Source organism: Monodon monoceros, unplaced genomic scaffold, assembly GCF_005190385.1.
Source record: "Monodon monoceros isolate NGI ecotype Baffin Bay Population unplaced genomic scaffold, NGI_Narwhal_1 Super_Scaffold_20, whole genome shotgun sequence".
NCBI classification, from domain to species: domain Eukaryota; kingdom Metazoa; phylum Chordata; class Mammalia; order Artiodactyla; family Monodontidae; genus Monodon; species Monodon monoceros.
In genome coordinates, this window is record NW_021703777.1 from 12,690,795 (window position 1) to 12,714,347 (window position 23,553).

Sequence of the window (23,553 nt, forward strand, 5' to 3'; positions counted from 1 at the left end):
GTATCATCTCACACCAGTCAGAATGGCCATCATCAAAAAATCTACAAACAATAAATGCTGGAGAGGGTGTGGAGAAAAGGGTACCCTCTTGCACTGTTGGTGGGAATGTAAATTGATACAGCCACTATGGAGAACAGTATGGAGGTTCCTTAAAAAACTAAAAATAGAACTACCATACGACCCAGCAATCCCACTACTGGGCATATCCTCTGAGAAAACCGTAATTCAAAAAGAGTCATGTACCACAATGTTCATTGCAGTTCTATTTACAATAGCCAGGACATGGAAGCAACCTAAGTGTCCATTGACAGATGAATGGATAAAGAAGATGTGACACATATATACAATGGAATATTACTCAGCCATAAAAAGAAACGAAACTGAGTTATTTATAGTGAGGTGGATGGACCCAGAGTCTGTCATACAGAGTGAAGTAAGTCAGAAAGAGAAAAACAAATACCATATGCTAACACATATATATGGAATCTAAAATTTTAAAAAAATGGTTCTGAAGAACCTAGGGGCAGGACGTGAACAAAGACGCAGACCTACCAGAGAATGGACTTGAGGACACGAGGAGGGAGAAGGGTAAGCTGGGACAAAGTGAGACAGTGTCATGGGCTTATATACACTACCAAATGTAAAATAGGTAGCTAGTGGGAAGCAGCCGCATAGCACAGGGAGATCAGCTTGGTGCTTTGTGACCACCTAGAGGGGTGGGATAGGGAGGGTGGGAGGGAGGGAGGCACAGGAGGGCAGAGATATGGGGATATATGCATATGTATAGCTGATTCACTTTGTTATAAAGCAGAAACTAACACACCATTGTAAAGCAATTATAATCCAATAAAGAAGTTAAAAGAAAAAATAGATCTAAATATAAAACATAAAATGTCAATGTGGTATACATAAACAATGGAATAGTACCCAGCCATAAAAAAGAATGAAATAATGCCATTTGCAGGAACATGGATGGACCTAGAGATTCTCATACTAAGGCAGAAAGACAAATACCATATGGTATCACTTACATGTGGAATCTAAAATATGACATAAGTGAACTTATCTATGAAACAGAAACAGACTCACAGACACAGAGAACAGACTTGTGATTGTCAAGGGGGAGGGGGTGGGGGAGGAATGGATTGGGAGTTTGGGATTAGCAGATGCAAACTATTAAATATATGTATAACTGAATCACTTTACTGTACACCAGAAACTAACACAACATTGTAAATCAACTATACTTCAATAAAATGAAAAAATTTTTAAAACATATAAGTTCAAAATTTTTAGAAGAAAACACAGGAGAAAGTCTTCATGACCTGGCATTAGGAAAGAGTTGTTAGATATTACACCAAAAGTGCAATCTATAAAAGAATAAATTAATGGACTTTATCAAAATGTAAAACTTTGGCTCTGTGAAAGACAATATTAGGAGAATAAAAAGACAAGCTATAGACCGGAAAAAATATTTGCAAGTCATATATCGGACAAAGGATTTGTATCCAGAATTTATTCAAAAACCTCAAAACTCAAGAATAAAACACAACCCCACCCACAAAAAGTGCAAAAAAATTGTTCAGACATATATACCAAAGAGGATGCACAATGATAAATAAGTACACAACAAGATGCTCAACATCATTAGACATTAACGAAATGCAAATTAAATCTACAATGAGATATCATCACACACCTATCAGAATGGCTTAAAAAAACCTGACTATACCAAGTGTCAACAAGAATGCTGGCGCACTGGAACTCATACATTGCTGGTGGCAAGGCTAAATGGTACAGCAAGAATGCTGGCCCACTGGAACTCATACATTGCTGGTGGCAAGGCTAAATGGTACAGCAAGAATGCTGGCGCACTGGAACTCATACATTGCTGGTGGAAAGGCTAAATGGTACAGCCACTTTGGTAAACAGTTTGGCAGTTTCCTTAAAAGCCAAATGTACACTTGTAATATGACCCAGGAACTGCACTCCTGGGCATTTATCCCAGAGAAATGAAAACACAAAAGCTGTCCGTAAGTATTCCTAGTGACTACTAGAAATTTTAAAATTATATTCAAGGTTTGCACTGTATTGCTTTTAGATGGTGCAACTGTAGACTCTCATACTCAGCTGCCTGCTATACATCTCCTGCATGTTCCACAAGCATCTCAAACTCCATTTGATTCAATATGTCCATATGCTTCAAATTCAACTCACCATATTTTCCCTAAAATCCCTTTATGTTTCTTTTTTTTTTCTTGGCTACTCGCAGCTAGACACACCAGTTCAAGCAAAAAACTTAGTAGTCATCCTAGACTCTTAAATCACTCAACATCTTATCAATCATCAGGTCTCATATTTTCTACCTCCTTAATCATTCTCAAATCTGTACACTATTCTGATTTTTACCACTATCTCTTTATTTCAACTCTTCTTATTCTAATCATTGCATAGCCCCTAACTACCCTCTTTACCCTTCCTCTCACCACACCAATTCCCATCTCCATCAATCTGTTATTCACTCTGATGGCAGGCTAATTTTTCTGTAATTCAGTTATATCACTCTCCAACTCAAATTACTATAGTAGCTTCTTTGAAACTTTAAAAATAAAATTCAGACTCCAGAGCTTGACCTAAATAGACATTATGATGGTGTTTCTTGCCTCTGTGTTTTTAGACTGCTTTTTGCCTTGTCTGGACTGTAATTCTCCAACTTCATCATTTTAGCTCACTTATTAGTTATCTCAAATTTTACCTCCCAAGGAAATCCTCCTTAAGCTCCACTCCTCAAACATCCTGTAAATAACTTCATCTGCCGTCACTTGAACTAGCTGCCTCTTATTTCATTTACCAGTATGTCCTGCCAAACTAGATTCTCTGAAATCAGGGTCATTTTGTTGTTGTTGTTGTTACTTTATACATCCAAAACCTGACACCTAAAAGGTACTCAAAAAATATTTAATAAATTAATGAGACAGAGGCGTCTGCCTCTTTCTTTCCTTTCTTTTCTTTCTTTCCTTCCTTCCTTCCTTCCTTTCTTCCCTCCTTCCTTCCTTTCTTTCTCTTTTCTCTTTCTTTCTTTTTCTTTCTTTCTTTCTTTCTTTCTTTCTTTCTTTCTTTCTTTCTTTCTTTCTTTCTTTCTTTCTTTCTTCTTTCCTTCTTTCTCTCTTTATTCAACCATATCTCTGGAGAATACAATTCATAGTCTGATAGAAGTGTCAGGCATGGGAAAATGATTGTAAAACAATGTAATAAGTGCTAGAAGAAGAGGAAGTGATAGTTTTATAGAGTTTTTGACATGTTTTCTATGTAAAACTTAGAATAGAGTTTTCCCTCTATAAAGAATTTTAAACACAATTTCCTATAAGAGGAAACTAAGAAGTGTTCACTTCAGATCTGATGTTCCTCAGTTTTTGTTTATAGACTTATAAAGAACAAAGTTAGCCTCTTTCCTTGTCTGTCTTCCTTCGCATAAGCAGAGGCAGTAATTTATTTTAATCATGGATATTATTAATTCTCAGTAATTTTTCAGTCTGTATTACTATTAATACCTACCTCATTGCAGCTAAGCTTAGAGGCAAATCTCCAAAAGTTATATTTTTAAGCTTTGCATTTCCATTTTGATAATTCACTTTTAAGACTGGAGTTCACTCGCAATCCCAATGTGTTCTAATTCAACTTGGGAAGTGTTCTTTTGGGTATATGGGTGCCAAGGCATAGATTCAACTCCCACATGGTAAAATTCATAATGAGTCTTTAATGTGCACTTTGATATTTAATACACGCCCAAAACCCCTATAAGGTATAAATACATCCCCACTAAACATACAAGAAAAATGGAGTCAAGACAGATAAACCGGCTTACTAGTAGTAAGTAACAAACCAGAATCCAAACCTAGATCATGGAATTCCAGTATTTTTTCCACAGCTTGTTTGGTGCTTTATCAATGCATCTTACCATCGAATGCGATAGCCAATGTGTTTTCACTATTACAAATTTGTTACCACAACAAACTAAACAACTCAAAGAGCACCCCAACTGCTACTTGACCTAAATTTCATTCTTGATATAAAATATTATTAAATGTCCCTTCAACCAGGCAAAGACCATTTTTCATAACCTAGTTAAGGATATTTACATTTATCTTAACATGCCCCATGTGTCTGTTTGATTGAACTTTTGTACCTACAAATGCCTGATAAAAATACAAATGATCAAAATATGAATACCACAGCAATAAAAATCTGTTGGTCTCTAAGAAAGAGACTTGACTGCACCCTTAATCTTGATCAGAAACATACTAGCAGGAAAAGGCTTGCTTTTTGTTGATGTTGAAACTTATCTCAGTAACTGAGTTTTTTTCTGTAAGCTGTCAGCATTTATTCTGAACTGTGAATTACAACTGAAATCTTTGTAACAAATAAACAGAGGAGACACTGTCTAAATTGAGAGAGGATAGAGGGATAGAAAGGGAAAATGGGATGAAAAATTAGATATATTAGATCAAACAGAAGAAAGTATATTTTATCCCATATTTCAAATAGCTATAACAGAGTTATTCCCTTTGTGATCCTTTTGTCTCTTTTATTTCTTCCCAGTATTCAATCACACTTTCAATACAAATTATCGTATTATTTTGCAGAAACACTTTGTGTCCCTTGGTGGATTTATTCAGATAATTAATGTTAAGAAAAGAATTACTGAAAGCAAATATTGCGAGAAATAATTTACAAAATGAAATTTATACACTTGAAAGCTGATTCCTACAAAAATGATTTGGCTCTATAAAAAAAGAAGCAATCCATCAGCTCCATAGACGCAGATATGGGCCTGATAGGATTTCTTTTTCACGGGAAATTACTGCTATGACTGATTCTTGTTAACCCTAGGGGGAAAGAAATCCAATGGCAAGGGCTAATCCGAGACTGAAACAGAATGTTCTATTGTCTGAAATGATTGTCTTTGTGTAGTAGTTGAAAGACAAATTAAATGTTAGAATCAAGTGAAATATTCATTTTCCCTTGTACTTCACGGGCGACCTCACTTTAACTGAATGACTACTAAGTGCCTTTGTCCCTGAACTCCTCTCACATCCTGATAATTAAATATATAACGCATACTTCATTTTTATTCAGACTCACAGTGGAAGACTGCCTGCCGGTGAGCGTTAATGTGCCCTGCCCTAGTGCCCTTGCCTAGCTGTGTTTGCTGGCTCAGCCGTTCCCTCAAACCATCCCACGCTGCTAAGGACTGTGCCAGACACAAATCCCTGCCATGTATTCCTTTCTCAGGTGGCTTTTTCTTGAGAGCTGTTACCAGCACCACACCCTCCAGGGAGGTTCTTACCAGCCCTAGTAGCAGGGTAGAGACAACATGAGAATATGTACACCTAGTAGCTATTTTTTCCGGTTGTATTTATCTACTTGTATTCCCATGGGCTTATGAGAGCTGAGTAGACCATGTTATATCTTTCAGTTGAAACTGCAGAGGCCCAAAATATTTGTAAAAGTTAAGCCTTCTGTGTTTTTTCCCCTTATTTCCCAAGTTTACTACACAGGAAAATAGTATTTTTGAATGTCACAAATTGTTCTCAGTTTTCACCAGGAAGTTTGTCACATAATGAAACAGTGAACTGAAATCAACACCTTTGAAGATATGTTTGATATATCTGAAGATATATTTAAATGAAGATATAAATGATAAATCATGACTCAATGGTTTTTCTATAGGTTGAATAAACTACACATTTAATTGTGACATAGCAGTGAAGCATGGGCTCTGGAGTTCAAAACCTGCCTACCCTCCAACAACCGGCTTTATGACATTGAGCAAAGTACTTAAACTACCTATGCCTATTTCCTCATCCTGCAAAATGAAGATAATCATAGTACCTACTTCCTACTGCTATTATGAGAATTAACTGAGTTAATACATGCACTGTAGCTTTCTTGGTGTTAGACCTCCACAAGTGTTATTTCTTATAATTAGTAAGAATATTGTAAATGAAAAATAGTTCAACATATTAAGTTTGTAGATACTATGGAGCCACAATATAGATTCCTGGATAATAATTTTCAAAAAAAATACTTCATGGTTACAGATTTATTTCAGGTGAGTTCTCAAAGTATTTTTATTTTTTTCCCTTCTGCCTCTTAGATCTTATTCCTCAGAACTTGCTCATATAGCTATTATGAAAGAAGGAAGCTCCAGTTAAAGACAACAAGCCTATTCTAGAATCATTAGTATTTATAGTGACGTATGACGTAAGCTAACAAGTAGGCCTCCGTGTTAACTACTGGTGCTATTACTTTGTGCTCCTCAGTACTGTCTCCTGTGGAATGAACCCACTGTTTCGAAAAATAAGACATGGGACTTTCCTGGTGGTCCAGTGGCTAAGACTCCGCACTCCCAATGCAAGGGGCCCGGGTTTGATCCCTGGTCAGGGAACTAGATACCATATGCTGCAACTAAGAGTTCATATGCTACAACTAAAGATCCCGCATGCCGCAACTAAGACCCGGCGCAGCCAAATTATTTATTTATTTATTTATTTATTTTTAAAAAAGAATATGAATCTTTAAAAAAGAAAAAAGACAGCAAGAAAAAGAAGACACCAAAGCAGTCAAGACAATTTTTAAAAGAATTCCTCCTTCTAGGTCCTACTTTCCCTACCACCATTTTATCTTTATTTATTGTCTTAGAAAATAGCCTGATAGCCTATTTCTGCTCACTTGATCAAGATGAAAACCCATATGATACTTGACAACTGTTAGAACATTTGTCAGTATACTGATTATTTTTATGTTTTTCCCCTCTCTTAATATATCTATAATTTCTTGTTCTTGTTTTTGCTTAAAAGATAGAAATGGAAAGCATTCCACTGCATCCCAAAGAAAGTAAATGTTTTGTTTCTCCTAACATTTAGATTGTCAAGATAATATTCTATAACACAGAAGTAATTACAGACATTTTTCATATTTATGCTGAATTGATCTTGGTGTTTTCATCTCTGCTTAAAATTAATGCATCTGGTGAAATCAGGTTCTTCCTCTATCATACAACGTTTGTATGGTACAATGTAATGCTCAGAAGCCATCTTTTCAAATGCTTACTATTTAGGTTTAGTCTTCTTCATGAAATGAGTAGCTAGTGGTATCATTGTTCTTTTTTTAGACTGGTGAAATCAACATTTTCCTCATTTTACCTCCTGAATACAACCCTGATTTGACATTTGAAAGATATTTGCTTACAAAAATAAATGAATTCATTTTCCTCTCAATCATAAGTCAAATCTTCCCGGGAATCTTGCACTTTTTTCACTCTAACTATTCCTATTTTTTATTCAACATTTCAGAGAGAATTGACTTTGATATTATAATGTCTGTGCCTAGTGATGGCTGGTTTAAAAAAAAAACCAAACACCACAGAACTTCTAATGAGAACTTTCTGTGAAACAGAATTCAAAGTTGTTCAGTTGCTGACTAACTTCAGAGGTATTTATCTCATACTGATTCCCATGTCCCTATAAGGAACTTGTTTATTTTGACGTATAAACTATAGAAATAAGATAACTGAAACTGAAGGTGCTTATTTAAAGCAAGCCCTTTCTTCTAGCCCAGCAGGCCATGGGGTGTCAGGTCCAATGCTGACCTTAGAGGTCCCTGTGGTAGCCAGATCTGCCTGGAATCACGTTTTATATTCTCACTTAAATGCTTATTTTACGTAGAGCCCATGCTTTCTTTTCCCCACAATTGTACACACATTTTGCATGGCTTCCTTTGAGACCTCAAACAATATCTCTCCCCAAAGGACTATTCTTATAGAAATACATACACCATGGGTTTGGTTTTTTATTAGCAGTTCTCTAACCTATAAGCTCTTCTTTTTTTTATTTTTTAAGGCAGTCATCCACTGCAATACTTAAATGCTTTGTATTTCACAGCCCCCATATACAGGTACAGATTTTATCATGCAAGAATTTTTTGTTACTTCTTGTACCCAGCAACAACAAAACAACTCTACCTCATAGAATTCAATACATATGTATTTCTCTTATCCATTGTGACTAGACCTACTTTAAGTTATGTTTTGTTTAAAAGAACAAAATATGTGATGACAAAAATTAAAAACTGAGGGAATAAGTAGATTAACTAACTGGCAAAAAAAAAAATTAAATCCTCATTCCACTGCCTCTCTTTCTGTTAAAAGTTTCCACTGGCGGAGAGTTTTTATTCTTTTTTCCTGGCATTGTGAGAAGTAGAATTGTTTATTTTCTATAAAATAAAAATTTAAATCTGAAAGCAGTGTGTACATACACAGATATAGTATTTATGTTGTTTGCTTTTAATTATATTTTTTACTTCTGTTTTTGTCTTTATCTGTTAACAACATTCAAATTTGCAAAGTGCTTCCAAAGACACTTGCTATCACATTTTCTCCTTAATTCTTTGCTGCCAACAGAATTTTGTTATTCAAAATATGTTAAAGGTGTACAACAATTAAAATTAATTTATAACTATATATATATATTAAATCCATGTACTTTCATTTCAATGTGAAAAATATATAGGAATATTGAAAGTACTTATATTGCGAGATGGTCCCACGTTCTCAAATACTTTTTACCATGACTATAGTTAACATACTCATTAAGAAAATTCCAGTAAACTTAAGCCAGTATGATACCTGCACTGTGCTGTGACTTTCTCTTGTCCTGGAAAAGCAAGACAAACTAAAGATCACTCTAATTTTATATACTATTATTAAATATACAGTAATGACATCATCTAATTTAAAATGTAGGATATTGTAATAAAATAGTTGTCACTTTTGCTTCATAAGCAAAATGCAATATGATTTTCTAATTTTATTTAGATTTGACTAACGTATTACCTTGAATTTATATATAATTATCTTAGGTGCACTACATCTTCTTCTCCTTATCCACTCACGTTTATATTTTATTTCATTGTTGCATTTCTTTAAGCCGCCTGGAATGCTTTCTGAACTGAGGGATAGTATGATTAAATTAATTAAAGTACATTTTGAAATAAATAATCACTTTTCAAATGGAAAGGTAATAAACATATTAAGGTGGAGTAATTTTGTAATAAACTTATGAACTATAGAACAATATATCTTATAAAAGGAATCACCTTTTTAGTAAGAGTTTATGCCCTACTAAAGTTGGTGTGTTTTCCTTCAGGGGGTTCTAAATTGTCCAGATTCTGGCTATGCAGGGACAACCTCCACCCAAACTAAAACCCAGAGCTGTGACAAGGAAACTCGGCCCGATGCTAATTGTATGTGATGTTCAGGCATCCTCAGCCGGATCATGTGCTACAGCCACTACATTTCTGAATTCTAACACAGCAGGCAGGCTGAGAACGCACTCTTCAAGGCAGATGCTTCTCCCCCTCCAAGGACAGCAGGGTCTCCACCAAATAACCTCTTGCTCTGAGTTGTGGCTAGAGAGAACAAGAGATCCCTCAAGAAGAAGCAGCAGTCAGGCCCTGTTGAGCTGATAAGGGCATCAAATTCAAGGTATATACTGAGCAGAAGTGAAGGAAAGAAAATATCAAAAAGTTATCAAAACTTTTGAACACATGAAATGTCTCGTAGAGAGATTTTTTAATTTACTCTTCAGTAATAAAATTTTGTAACTGAGGATCAGCATCTTTCTAAAATAGAAATACATAAACTTTGTTTCAGAAACAACTAGTCTTGAAAGCACATAATTTATTTTGTATACCATCTGAAGGCTGTTGAAATCTCCCTGACAGTAACAGTTTGGCAAATAATAAGCCTGTGAAAAAATATGCCTTTTTTCTAATTGGTATTCATAGTAAGGTTTCTATGCAAAAAAGAAAAAAAGAAGAAAAAGTAATCCAAACTAAATCGATTAAGGTATATGATCTATTGGGGCTTTGTTGAGACAATTTGGAATTCTTCTTTGAGAAAATGTAATAACCTATTAAATTAATAATCATATTTATTTGGCAAACCTTACTCTGAAGATATAAATCAGTCAGATGAGTGCCAGAAAAAGGCTGAGTTCTCTTTACGCTTTGCCTTTTATTGTCAATGCATTAACAATAGATGTTTGCTTGCTGCATTTAAAAGGTCTCTGATTTCGACAAAGGTTTATGTGAGATTTATTTTCTACAAATAACAGTGTTAAAGGACTTTGAAATAACTATCAACAATCACCTTAAACCAGTGCAACATGGGTTACTGACACCTGAAACTTCCATTCCTTATAAAATCACGATCTTCAAAAGTAGTGGCTTTTGGATCACTTGTCTCTAAACGCCATCACTAAAAACAATAAGCTAGCTTCTCAACTCAAAGAGTTCTTTTCTTCTTTTGAATCTCACAGAACGAAAATCTGACCCACTATGTAAATACTCACTAGTACATCCTTTAAAATGTACATTGGATTGTATACAGTTTGTGCTTTGAGTTTTTTTTTTTTCTTTTCTTTATCATGTCCAATAGAGATCTCTGAGAAGAGTAACTTAGCCCTTACAACACTACCATTTTCCAGGATGTCTGCCAAGTGAGTACTTAGGAGGATGGCCTTTGGGCTGGGAGGAGTATGTTATCCTCTCTCTGGGCACTAGACACAATCCAGGAGGCTCCCGGGAGGATAGGCTCTGTTATCTGATAGCTCTTTTCCATTTCTGACTAAATAGATGTCAGGAGTTTCCAAGGGGTTAATATTTCAATTTAGACCAATAAATACACTTCTGTAGCTGCTTCCTTGAACTTAGCATATCATATTTTTATTATTTTTAGTTTCTTATTCTCAGAAATGTGGATTCTATAATTGATTTCTTTAATTAAAAAAGAAAATGCATATTTTCACCCTTCATTGAATCCAATTAGCAACCTCCCAATGTTGCTCCATCTGAGTTTATAAGAAAAAGAGTGGTTCACTTTTTTCCTTTACAATTTATCACATTTATAGGATTTGGGGGGGCCTTGGGAATCCTATTTTGTCATAGTCATAGGTAATGTTTTTAAATAATATTTATCTTTTCTACATTTTGTCAATTTAATTTCCCCCTGGTTTATATCCTTTTTCAAAAGTCACTTTACACAACTCTTATTATATTTTATGACCCCAATCAAACATGGTGTATGTTCATCATAGCGACATTATGATTTAGGCCAAGGTTTGCAACCACTTTGCAATTGCTAAAATAACTTAGAGAATTTTATTCCAATACTGATGCCAGGGCCTCATCCCCAGAGATCCTAATTTAATACGTCTAGGTTGGGGCCCCAGGATGTTTCTTAAAAATAACTGTTGTAAGTGCTCTGGGTAACGCTAATGTGCAACTAAGGTTGAGAACCACCAACTTAGGGCCGAAAGAGGGACTTAAATGCCTTTCTTTGGGTTAGTGATTTCCAAAGGACAGAGTAAACTGTAACAATGAAGCTTCACAAACTATAAAAAACAAACAAACAAAAAACCAATCCTGTTTTAAGATTTAATGATGAAGTTTATAGCATGTTAAAACATATTCCCCACCACTCTAAGTATATGCTTCCCACTCCTAGCGGGTAATGGAGCTATTACCTAACTGCCTTGTCTCCTTTATTCCCTGTATTCTGAAAAATTCACAACCCCTTAACAATTGAATCAAGAAGCTGGGAAGAAAGAGGAGAACTTGTAAAGAGGGGGGAAGAGAAGGAAACTAACACTTGCTGAGCTAGATCTACCAGGAATCAGCATTGTCATTTTCTTTGTTTTCTTTAGTCCTTTCAACCGCTGTGAGGTGTAGGATATTACACCCACTTTATGGGTGAGAAAACTGCTTCAGAACGATTGTGCAGTTTATCTAAGGTTACATCACCAAAAAATGGTGAAGGAAGATTTCTTTTTTGTTGTTGTTGTTGTTGTTTTTGCGGTACGCAGGCCTCTCACTGTTGTGGCCTCTCCCGTTGTGGAGCACAGGCTCCGGACGCGCAGGCTCAGCGGCCATGGCTCACGGGCCCAGCCGCTCCGCGGCATGTGGGATCTTCCCGGACCGGGGCACGAACCCGTGTCCCCTGCATCGGCAGGCGGACCGTGAAGGAAGATTTCTAAACCAAGATTCTGTTCATGTTATTTCCACCAACCCCAAGGAATGATCAAAGATTTGTTTTGTTATTCTTCACTGGCAATGGTGAATGGGAAAAGAAGAAGACAGGAAAGGGAGATTTGAAAGGATACTTCAGCAGAAGCTTTGTGATTATCTTGGGACTTGAAGCCATTAGAATTTTCATGCCACCACACAAATGACCACTCGATTTTACACTTAGTGAAAAAAAAAGCTGCTACAGCACATTGCAAACCATGAACTTGAGAGTGTGTCTATCAGCACACAGGGAAAATGCACCTCAGCTGACACTAGAGTGTCTGCAGTGGCTTCTCCTTCAGTACAGCTCCCTCTGACTCCATTTCCCAACTGGAGCGCAATCTCCAAAAAACAGAGATGGGAAATTAGGAAGAGCAGACAGGAGAAAGGTAAGTTCTTCCATCATGTCACTCAACCACAAAACCTAGGTTACTCTGGTTAACTTACTCTACCCTCTAGAGAAAGTTAAAACATCCTCTACTACCCTCCTCTGGTCATACAGCTCTCTCTTCCCCAGATTGAGAGAAAGTTTGGAGAGGCTGTGTGAATGCGTGCGTGTGTGTGTGTGTGTGTGTGTGTGTGTGTGTGCAATATCATATTGTGAGAAAGAAAAATTTGAAATCAAACTCTAAGGCAACAGAGCTTGTATAAGAACCCAGCTCCAGTGGCAAGGTCTTTGAAGTGGAAGCTGTGAGAAGTCTTGCAGAGTCCTTTTTTGAGCAAACAGAGGTCACCCCTTATCCTGATGACAAGCTGGACAACCTACATGGTCTCCTGGAGAGAAAATATAAGAAAGGAACATTCAGGTATTACTAACTTGTGCTTCCGTGATTCAATTTAAAATACTGAACCTACTGTGTATTGTGCATTGTGCTGGGTATCAGGGGATATAGAAGTGGTTGAGATAAATCTTTGCCCTCAAGAAGCTCACTGTCTAGGGCTTCCCTGGTGGCGCAGTGGTTGGGAGTCCGCCTGCCGATGCAGGGGACACGGGTTCGTGCCCCGGTCCGGGAAGATCCCGCATGCCGCAGAGCGGCTGCGCCCGTGAGCCATGGCCGCTGAGCCTGCACGTCTGGAGCCTGTGCTCCGCAACGGGAGAGGCCACAACAGTGAGCGGCCCGCGTACCGCAAAAAAAAAAAAAAAAAAGGAAAAAAAAAAAAAGCAGCTCACTGTCTAACAGAAGAAGCAAACATATAATAGGACATTTCAATAGACATCATTACGATCCACAATAGTGTTAAGGACTAAGTAACATTGTGAGCTTGAAGAGGGAGTGTGGACTGAGAACACTTCACTTTCTGCAACTGGGTTTGAAAAACGAGTAAGAATTTCCCAGGTAGACACAAACACAAACTTAACGTAAGAATGGGGACTATGTAAAGGAATAGAGGATGAAACCACATAGAACTACCTAAGCATCTAGTTGTTCACATAAAATCAAGCATATGAGAGGCTAATATGGAATAATGGGATGAGGCCTAGGTGGAAGCCAGAAGTTTTGAATTTAAGGTCTGGCTCTGATATTCTGTAAATGTGTAACACTGGGCAAGTCAGGTGCTCAGAGTTTCTGTTTCCTCTTTTGTAAAGCAGAGACAATAATGCATGCACACAGAAATAGAGACACAGATGTAGAGAACAAACATATGGACACCAAGGAGGAAATGCGGGGTGGTGGGGTGGTGGGATGAATTGGGAGATTGGGATTGACATGGATACACTAATATGTATAAAATAGATAACTAATAAGAACCTGATGGATAATAAATAAATAAAATACAAGTAAAAAAAACATAATGCCTGCACACAACAGTGAAGAAGTACCCAACCCAATATAATATAGGTACCCAATCCAATCTTGGGGAGCGGTGCCTTTTCTTTTTAATTGAAGTATAGCTGGTTTACAATATTGCATTAGTTTCAGGTGTACAGCATAGTGATTCAGTTTTGTTTTGTTGCAGATTATATTCCATTATAGGTTATTACAAGATAGGAAGTGGTGCCTTTTAAGGAAGAAAACTGAGAGGCTGAGATCTGAAAGATGAGGTGGGATAAAATGTCCAGACTGAGATAAGGCAAGGCTTGGAAGTGAAAGAGAAAATATGGCACTTCTGAAGAATTAAAAGTTTAATAAGGCTGGAACATGAAGGAATAGTGAAAATTGAGGCTGTATTGGTAAGATCATGGAAAACCATGAGCTAGGACTTCAGTCGGTGGGCTGGTGGTACACTGAAGCACTGAAGATTTTTTGTTTGTTTGTTTATGTTTTGCTTGTTTTTGTTTTGCTTTGATTTTAAAGCAGAGAAGTAGCTGGATTGGATTAGCTCTTTAGAATCTAAAATGGATTATGCTGCAAGCTGGGGAATTAATTGTAGGAGAGTCGAGCTGAACTCCAATATACCAAAGAGAGCACAGTCTCAGTCCATGAGGTGAGACTTGAAGGTGGGTTAAGCTAAGGTAGTAGAAGCGGAATATTCTGTTTTCTCTTCAGGTCACACAAATCTTTTGCCTTTTCCCCAGGTGTCATAAATATAGCTACCTCTTCTCACTGTTGACTTATCACATTGCAAAGGCTTCTATTCCTTGGCTTGGTTTTTGTTTCCTTACTTAATTTAACCTAGATTCATTTTTAAAATTTGTTTTTAATATCTTTTTCACATCCAAGTGGAAAATTATATAACTGTTTTGTAGCTACATAGCATATTAAGAGATGTGTATAAGTGTCACATTTGTATTGACAACCAAAAGAAGTACAGTGTTTGTTCTCACTTACAGAGTCTAGTTGATTGGCTTGGAAAAGTTGTTCCCAGTGTCTGTAGACTTCAACAACTACTGAGCAACTTCTACACAAAGAAATGTTTTCACATTCTCTACTCCTTAATTTACTTGACAAACTAACATGTTGTGTTTTTATTGCTCTTTAGGGTATATGTTTTTATGCAATAAATACAAATTTTTGAATACAGTAGCTGCACTGAGATTACACTTGCACTGCAAGAACAGGGTCATCAAGGTTATACCAAATTTCTCGGTGATGGATTATCCTGGACAGCATTTCCCCAAATCGTTATACAGTATGTCACAAGCAGGTCAAAGATCAGGTTACTCTTCTGCTGGGGCCTCTATCTTGAGATGCTCACTCCCACTCTGAGTTATGTTCCAGAAGAAGGCAAGAGAATTTACAGAGGTTTAAAAATAAGTCACATGAGAAGATCTAAGAATGCAGGCATCTAAACTGCAACTGAAACGTTGCCTAATATACATCAAATATACTTCAAATGTAAGGCAAGCTAAGATATAAAATAATAGAATGTCAAATATTAAGTGAGGTGGGTCTCCTTGATTTGGCAAAGTGCAGAGTGCCTTCAAATTGATCCGTTACCTACAGAAAGCAAAACAATTATTTTGGCTAATGAGGGAACCGTGCTAAAAGAACCGTGTTTCTTTCATTTCTAAGAATTATTGTTCTTTCTATGCTGTGCTCTTTTACTGTGACATAGCGTGATCTCTCCCTCCTAACAATTCCATATGATTTAAAGCTCTTCCACATTAAACTATATTCCTTAATGTTATATAGAAATAAAATTTTAAATTAAAGTAAAAATATTAATTTGACATTTATTATTCTCATTTCACCTCAAAGTTATAAAAACATATTTTGAAACTACTTTGGCAAACTATTTTTAATATAGTTCTAATAGCAGCTAGTCCAGTTGCATACAATAAATTTGAAAAACCCTTGAATTACACCACATAATACCACACATATATCTGCTAAATCTCACGTAATTCTTACTGAAATAGGAAAAATGCTTTCTTCACTTCTCAGCGACACAGTATATAAACTGCTGTGTCAATCAGTGTGTCAGAATTGCTCTTTTATCCCAATCTAGGAGGAAATAAGTTTTTTTCACCTATATTCCTAAATAACCAATGTTAATTTACATTATATTAATAATGTGTTAAAATCCTTAAATAAATATTTATACCAATTTTATTTTTCTATCAAAATAAAACATAGCATTAGAAAAAAACTTTTAATTTCATGTTCTTTATTTTTATCATATTTTTCCTGCCAGAACTGAAAACACTAGCTATTTTATAAAGACTATATTAGTTTTGCCAATATAGAAACAATCTCTGTGCTTTCAAATTATAAAGAGATTAAATGTCAAAAATGAACCTATAAAGTCATCGAAGTGTTACTTATTTATCTTATTTAGGTATTATTAGACCCTACTTTGTTCTTTAAAAAAAAAGTTAAAGCAGCTCTTCAAAATGTGTAAGAAATCACTCATGTTATGTTTTTTATTTATAGTATCTTATATGAAAATAAGAACGTAAATGTGTATGTGCTTTCAAGAGTGAGGAATCTCATCACTGAGTAACCATCAGAACGGTGTTTCTAAAAGAAGTTGAACCGCCCCTACTATGCCCAAGGGCGATCAACCTCCTCTAAGCTTTACATTTGAACTGAGTTAACCGAAAGCTGGTATTGACTAGACACTGTCCAGAAAAATAGAGAGGGCCTGCATGGGGGTGTGTTGGGGGATGCAGATATTGCAAAGCATTCAGGAGCATAGACCAGGAGCAATTACTATCTCTTCAATCCCGGCTCTACCTTTTGCTACATGTATGATCTGGAGCAAACTATGTCAGCTTTCTAACCTTCAGTGTCCTAATCTATAGGTCAGAGGTAACATCTGTGCCTTTCTCTTAGGTTTATTATGAAGACTCAATGAGATAGTCCATGCACCACTTGATATAGTACTTAGCACAAATTATAACTAGGCCAAGTAGGGGATATGTTAATCAAACAAAAGACAAAAGACTAACGAAGTACAAAATCCCTTCCTGGCTGTAAAGTTCTAGAAGCCGCTCACTTTTATCTCTCTGAGAACATTAATTCCGTAGTTAGTGAATGAGTAGAGCACATTTTCTCTACTGCAGTATCCAAATATATATATATATATAGAGAGAGATAGATATAGAGATAGATATAGATGCAAGTTAAGAGTGGAGTAGTAATTTAAACAAGTACCTCTCATTTGCTTTGTGAAGAAATAGAGTTGGTCCATTTTGAAAATGTAGCAAGTGAAGAGAGAAGGACGATAGTCGAAACCCCAGAGCAGATTAATAGCAGGATTGCTCCGCTTATAATCTACAATGCAATTTGTTTATATTTGGAGATATAGAGTGTAAATTCAAGTGTAAAAAATAACTAATAATTCAATAGTACGAAACTTGTTTTATTCAAATATCTCTGTGGGAGGTTTTGCCATATTATGCTTTATTCTTTGGGAGCAAAGATAATAATGGTAAGTAATTATAACTATTGACAAGTTACTATGTGACAGGAACTAAGCTAAGCGCATGGCATACACTATCTGGTATAATTCCCATTAAAATCTTTTTATAAGGGCTCAGAAAAATTAAGTAATTTTCTTGTATTTGCAGTTATTAAGAGGTAGAACTAGGATTCAGATCCAGGAGTGATGAATTCCAAAAATCCTGCCCTTCCACTATGCCGCATAACTCCCAGTAATCACTGAACAACTTTGATTTTTCTGGTGACAAGATACTACTACTACCTATTCATTTGCCCTGGCCCCCAGGACCAAGGTGAGACAAGCAGTGTCACTGGGACCGCCCATGTTGTCAGTTCTGGGCACATTTATCGTACCTGTTTTAAGACATATTTTTTCTTCTTATGATGCGTAGAAGAATGATATCAAAGGGAAGATTAGTCTTTGTATCCAAAACTAGACTATGGGAAATTTAGCCAACACCAGAAAATTAGCTAACCTCATTATTTTTACCCTAATTGTGTTACACAGAAATGATTTTTAATAAAATAGCAAATCCATTTCCAAGATTGATTTGGTTTCTCAAATCTCTATTTCATGCTTAAGTACCAACTGTCTTCATTCCTTTTGAGGTATCTGACCACCTGTACTGAAACTAATCATTTCCCTTCATACAGAGTGCTTTAAAGTAAGAGTTGCTAAAAAAAACTTTTGGTCATTTCCACCATCATCTGGGATCTGAGACAGTAACTTAAAGTAGATAGAGTGTTATTCTATGTCCAGTCTTCCTGTGTCAATCAGCACTTGCCTTTTTACTTCAGGATAACAAAATGAGGGTGCCTAATTGTAATTCAAATATTTCTAAGTTCATCTCAGCCCATTTACAAACAGTACAGATATGATTCTGATCATCAATGGATATGAAGTGTTGTTCAGTTTACATTTCTTATCATCACGTGGGCTAGCCCACAGAATCTGTAGCTTATTCTCAATGTTCAAAGCATAGCTTGTTTTGAGGCACCAAGATTTCTAAAAGTAAGCGGAAATGTAACTTAAAATCAGCAACTAAAATTTCATAACTTAATGAACCTATTCCTGCATATTTTAGATGTTATCCTTTAAGCAGTAAACTAAATATTTATGCAATTGCAGCTGATTAAAAACAAGCTGTTATTAATAAATATACAGGAAAAACATATAAAGATTGGCATAAGGAAATAACAGACTTTCCTGTGATTTGCATTCACCTTCTTATATTTAACATATATTTATTGAGCCTCTAATATGTGCCAGGTATCATACTTGGCATTGAAGATATAGAAATGAACAAAGCAGATGTTATTTCTGTCCTTACACTGGCCTCCAATCTAACTGATAAAGAAGAAAGAGTACTATAAGTAAATTCCTTTATCATAAATAAAATGATGAAAACAGTGAAAATTTTAAAGTTGTCATTCATGTGAACTTATTGCCAGAAAACTGGAAATAAAACTCCAATGGGTCTTCATGCAGCAGTATTTGTACTCATACAACAAAATTTAATAGAATTTTAAAATTTTATAGTAGAAGACATGTCAAATGCAGTTTACATTTCTCAGCCAGTAATTATATTTTCTTACAAGTGATTATTACATTTTTACAGACAGACACAACAAATAATAAGAGGTTTTATTTGAGAGGAGAAACAAGAATGGGGTCTTTTTTAGATGAAAGGGGTATAATAAATTTATGAGACCTCACATACAGCTACAATACAATAAATTAGAAGGATTAATAGAATTGTGAGCTACAGTAACCTGCCCTAGAGTAGAATGCCTATTTCATGGAGCTCGATAATAGTTTATCATTGACTCCATGGGAATTCCCACAATATATTAGCTGTGGTGTAACAATAAAGCACACACAGTAAGGGGCATGTCCCTTTTGACACACATTCTCTTCCCACACTTATTTTACCGGGGAAACAACTCTGGTGCAGTTTAATTAAACTGCACTGCAATGAATTAGTCCAGGTCTTAGCCCTCTGACAGAGAGGGGCCTGGCAGTACCACAGGGGTTTGCCCCCTTAGGATACCAGAGAGACTTCAGAAAACCTGGGAAAAAAAAGTGTAGTGTCCCTCAAATGACAGTGTCACTGGGCAAGACTAGAGCTGTCAATCAGGTCACTTAAGGAAGCACTCACCCCCTTTGGAGAAGTTTTTATATTTCCCCATTTGTTGACTATGGATCAGTCTTTTGAGAAACATCTAAATGCCCTGGGAAGGTTATGTTCTATTGCCCTGGCTGGGGACAAGACCGTCACTGCTCACTTTAAACAAAAATGGCCTTGTTATTTTAAAGTCCACTGTGTATTCATAGCTAGCTTTAGAAAAGCGAGCCAGAAAGTAAAACTGGAAATAAACTTAGGATGACGATGAGTTCAAATAGACTCTATTGGAAATAAGATATGAATAAAAACATTTTCGTTCAAAGTAAAGACTGTCCAGCTAAACATGATCTAGAATATCCAAGATGGGAGGGTATTACAGAAGATATGTTATTTCCCCAGAGTTTCTGATCAACAGAGTAGTAAGGTTACACCCCACCCCCATGACAAAGAAAATCTTAAATTATTGATGAATATTCTTATTTTATCTGAACACTGTTTATTAATTCATGAGGGTGTTTGGAATTGAAAAATAAAAATTCACAAAACAATTACATTTTTAATAACCGCTTCTAGCTAGACACATTGAATATTTAAGTGAACCAACACACAAAGACCTCAAAAGAATTTATTAGACAATGGCAATTAGATCTCTAATAACTTGGCTCCACTGGAATTACTGAGCTCTATTTAGATGCCAGACATGGCACCTTAGTGATGGGTATACCATGTCGCCACCCTGCCTTTGGCTGGGGACCCTGAGAAATGACAGCCCCATTAGGTGTCGTGTAAAGCAGCTGACCTCACACTCTCAGCACTTGATCTTTGCACTGCAAGTGACCATTTGTCACTGTTGCCCAGAGATGAAACTCAGGTGACTCAATGTCACCACTGCCTTTTCAAAAGAATGAGATAATTATGAGTTTTTTCTAAGCCTAGGACAGAAGATGCAAATTTGCTTAGAAAAATAATAGGCAAATTAAAAGGAACAGAATGTTTTACTCATAGGGAATATGCTTTCTAATCATTACAAAAATTATCTGGATTTGCAACTTTCTAACCAAAGGAAAGAAAGGAGAACTATGGCTGCCTGAAAACTTTTCCCTAAGTAGGTAATAGAGAATAAAAGTATTTCTACCAGAGCAAACACATTAACATAGAGCACTCACAGAGGCTTAATTACAGAAATATGATTTTTCTTTCCTTCTCAAACAAGGTATAGAAAACAAGGCTTAGTTTTCTATAAATTGGGGTTCCCATTATAGAAAATTTGCCACCACAATATTTTCAAGCTATGGGGATAATATTATTTCCTTTATTTGTTGTGCCTTAGAAGTCCCGGAATTTGAGCCCGTTAGTTAAGAGATAAGCTCCTCACGTTTCCAGTCTTCTGGACCGTTTATCACCTCAGGTGATTCGGAAATCTCTGTGTTGATTTCAAAATAGTAGCTATTGTGTATTAGTGATCATTATTTGCAGGCACTGTTGCTAAGTGCTTTATATAGTATATTTTATGAGTGCTTCGTTTTAATTCTCACTAGAAGCACAGGAGTTTGGTATTATCGTCATTTTATTGATAAGCAAACTGAGAGTCAGAAAATTTATGTTATTTACCCATAAGCAACAGAACTAATAGGGAACTGAGCTTGGATTCAAACTGAGTCTTTCTATCTGTAAAATAGATGGGTTAAATTTTTATCTACATTATCTCTCAAAATTAAAGTTTGGAGATCTTTTCTCACTAGTAACTATTTCCATACTATAATCTACTTGGGAAAAAGTCTAATTTTTTCAACAAGATTCTTAAGAAACTGAGTCAGCTTTTAACTCTCTAAACCCATCCTATTAGGTAGTGACAGAGGCCGAAATATTGTTCTATTCGGGGAAGCCACTTTATTATTTAGACTGAACTTTGTTGTTCGTGGGCATTGTGGTCTTGTTCCTTCTTCATGCACCTATGTCTCCACAGGAAGGGAAAAGTGGAAAGATTTTCTTTCCACTGGATATGCAACTCTGACACTGAAAACATTGCCTTAATTGTCAATAGAAGAAAAAACTGAAACTCAAACTTATGATAAGCTGCCTGTAACAATGCTCATCCCCATCATTACCTCCCGCTTCCCAGCCTAACCCTCGATTAGGAGAAATGGGATTTCTTTACAGCTGGAATGTATAATTTAATCACTTTTTAATTTATTGGAATTAAATAGCAAGAATAGCAAGACCTGTATTTTTGTGAATTCAGCATCTCAGTTTTAACATCCACAGGCCTTGTTTTCCCAATTTATTTTATATTCCCATATTTTCCCATTTTGTAGTATTTATGAAACAAAGTTTTGTATCATCCCTTGAACTTTTGTTTTTGTTTTTGTTTTTGTTTTTTTGCGGTACGCGGGCCTCTCACTGCTGTGGCCTCTCCCCTTGCGGAGCACAGGCTCCGGACGCGCAGGCTCAGCGGCCATGGCTCACGGGCCCAGCCGCTCTGCGGCATGTGGGATCCTCCTGGACCGGGGCACAAACCCGTGTCCCCTGCATCGGCAGGCGGACTCTCAACCACTGCGCCACCAGGGAAGCCCCCCTTGAACTTTTTATTTGGAAATGCCAAGCATATCAATGAAAAATAAATTTTTGACAATTTCAATATTTCCATATAATTAGAACTAATATTTGGCTGACTTTAAATATGATGGTCTATACCAACACTTTTTTAAAAAGTAAAATATAATATAAAAGTATTTTTTGAAAGGACTTTTCTTTTTTTTTTGGTTGCGCCAGGACTTAGTTGCAACAGGTGGGCTCCTTAGTTGCAGCACTGAGTGGTCCTTAGCTGCGGCTCGCCGGCTCCTTAGTTGTGGCAGGCGAACTCTTAATTGCGGCCTATGTGTGGGTTCTAGTTCCCCTACCAGGGATCAAACCCGGGTCCCCTGCATTGGGAGCGTGGAGTCCTAACCATGGCACCACCAGGGAAGTCCCTAAAAGTATTTTAAAATATTAAAATGCAAATATATGGAAAGACTTTAATATATAGCTGATGTCAAATGAAAGAAAGGGAAACGGCCAGGTGCCAAGAGAGGAGCCAGAACAGGAAGCTTACAAGACACATGGAATCAGTCAGAGAGATGTGGGCGAGTTACATGACCAGAGGCTAAGGTTTCATTTTCCATGAAGGACAGACGTTGCCCTGAACCCAGGCATTGTAAGGAGGCAGAAACAAAACCTTTCCTGAAATTAAGCTCTCAAAGGGGATGCCTCTTTGGTGTAAGGTAAGGACTCCACCCAAAAGTTCAAGAGACAAAAAAGGACACTGTCACTTCCAAGGGCTCTTCAAGGCTTAGAAAAATAAAAATTTATTTTCCATTCAGCCTGTGTTATCTTGGGGCATAGGAATCCTTAAGCCAAAAAGCATAAAAATTTATTTCCAACTCTTCAATTTTAAACAACTGGTAGAGGAAAATGAAAAGCTACTCTGAATTAGCACTACAGAATTCTAGATGACAGTTGTTTTCATTCAGCATGATTCTCTGGCCCTGGACAAATACACACACAATCATCAATAAAGCTGATCTAAACTCCAAAGTGCAAATCCTAAGAGGAAATACTCCAACATGAATACAATAAGCAATACAACAAACAGGAAGGTTTAGAACCCATTTCTGGTAATAAGATAATATGAAACTATAAACTAAGTACATTTTAAATTATTGAGGGGATAATAAAAAGAACAAAAGCTATAAGGAGAGAATAGAACATTATCTTAAAAATCAAGATATTGAAAAAATGAGTCTACTTCAGAAAAAAAGAAAAAGGAAATTTTGGAATTAAATATGGAAATTAAAAATGTAGGGGACTTCCCTGGTGGTCCAGTGGTAACGAATCTGCCTCATAAGGCAGGGGATGTGGGTTCGAATCTGCCTTATAATGCAGGGGATGTGGGTTCAATCCCTAAGATCCCACAGGGCAACTAAGCCTGCAGACCA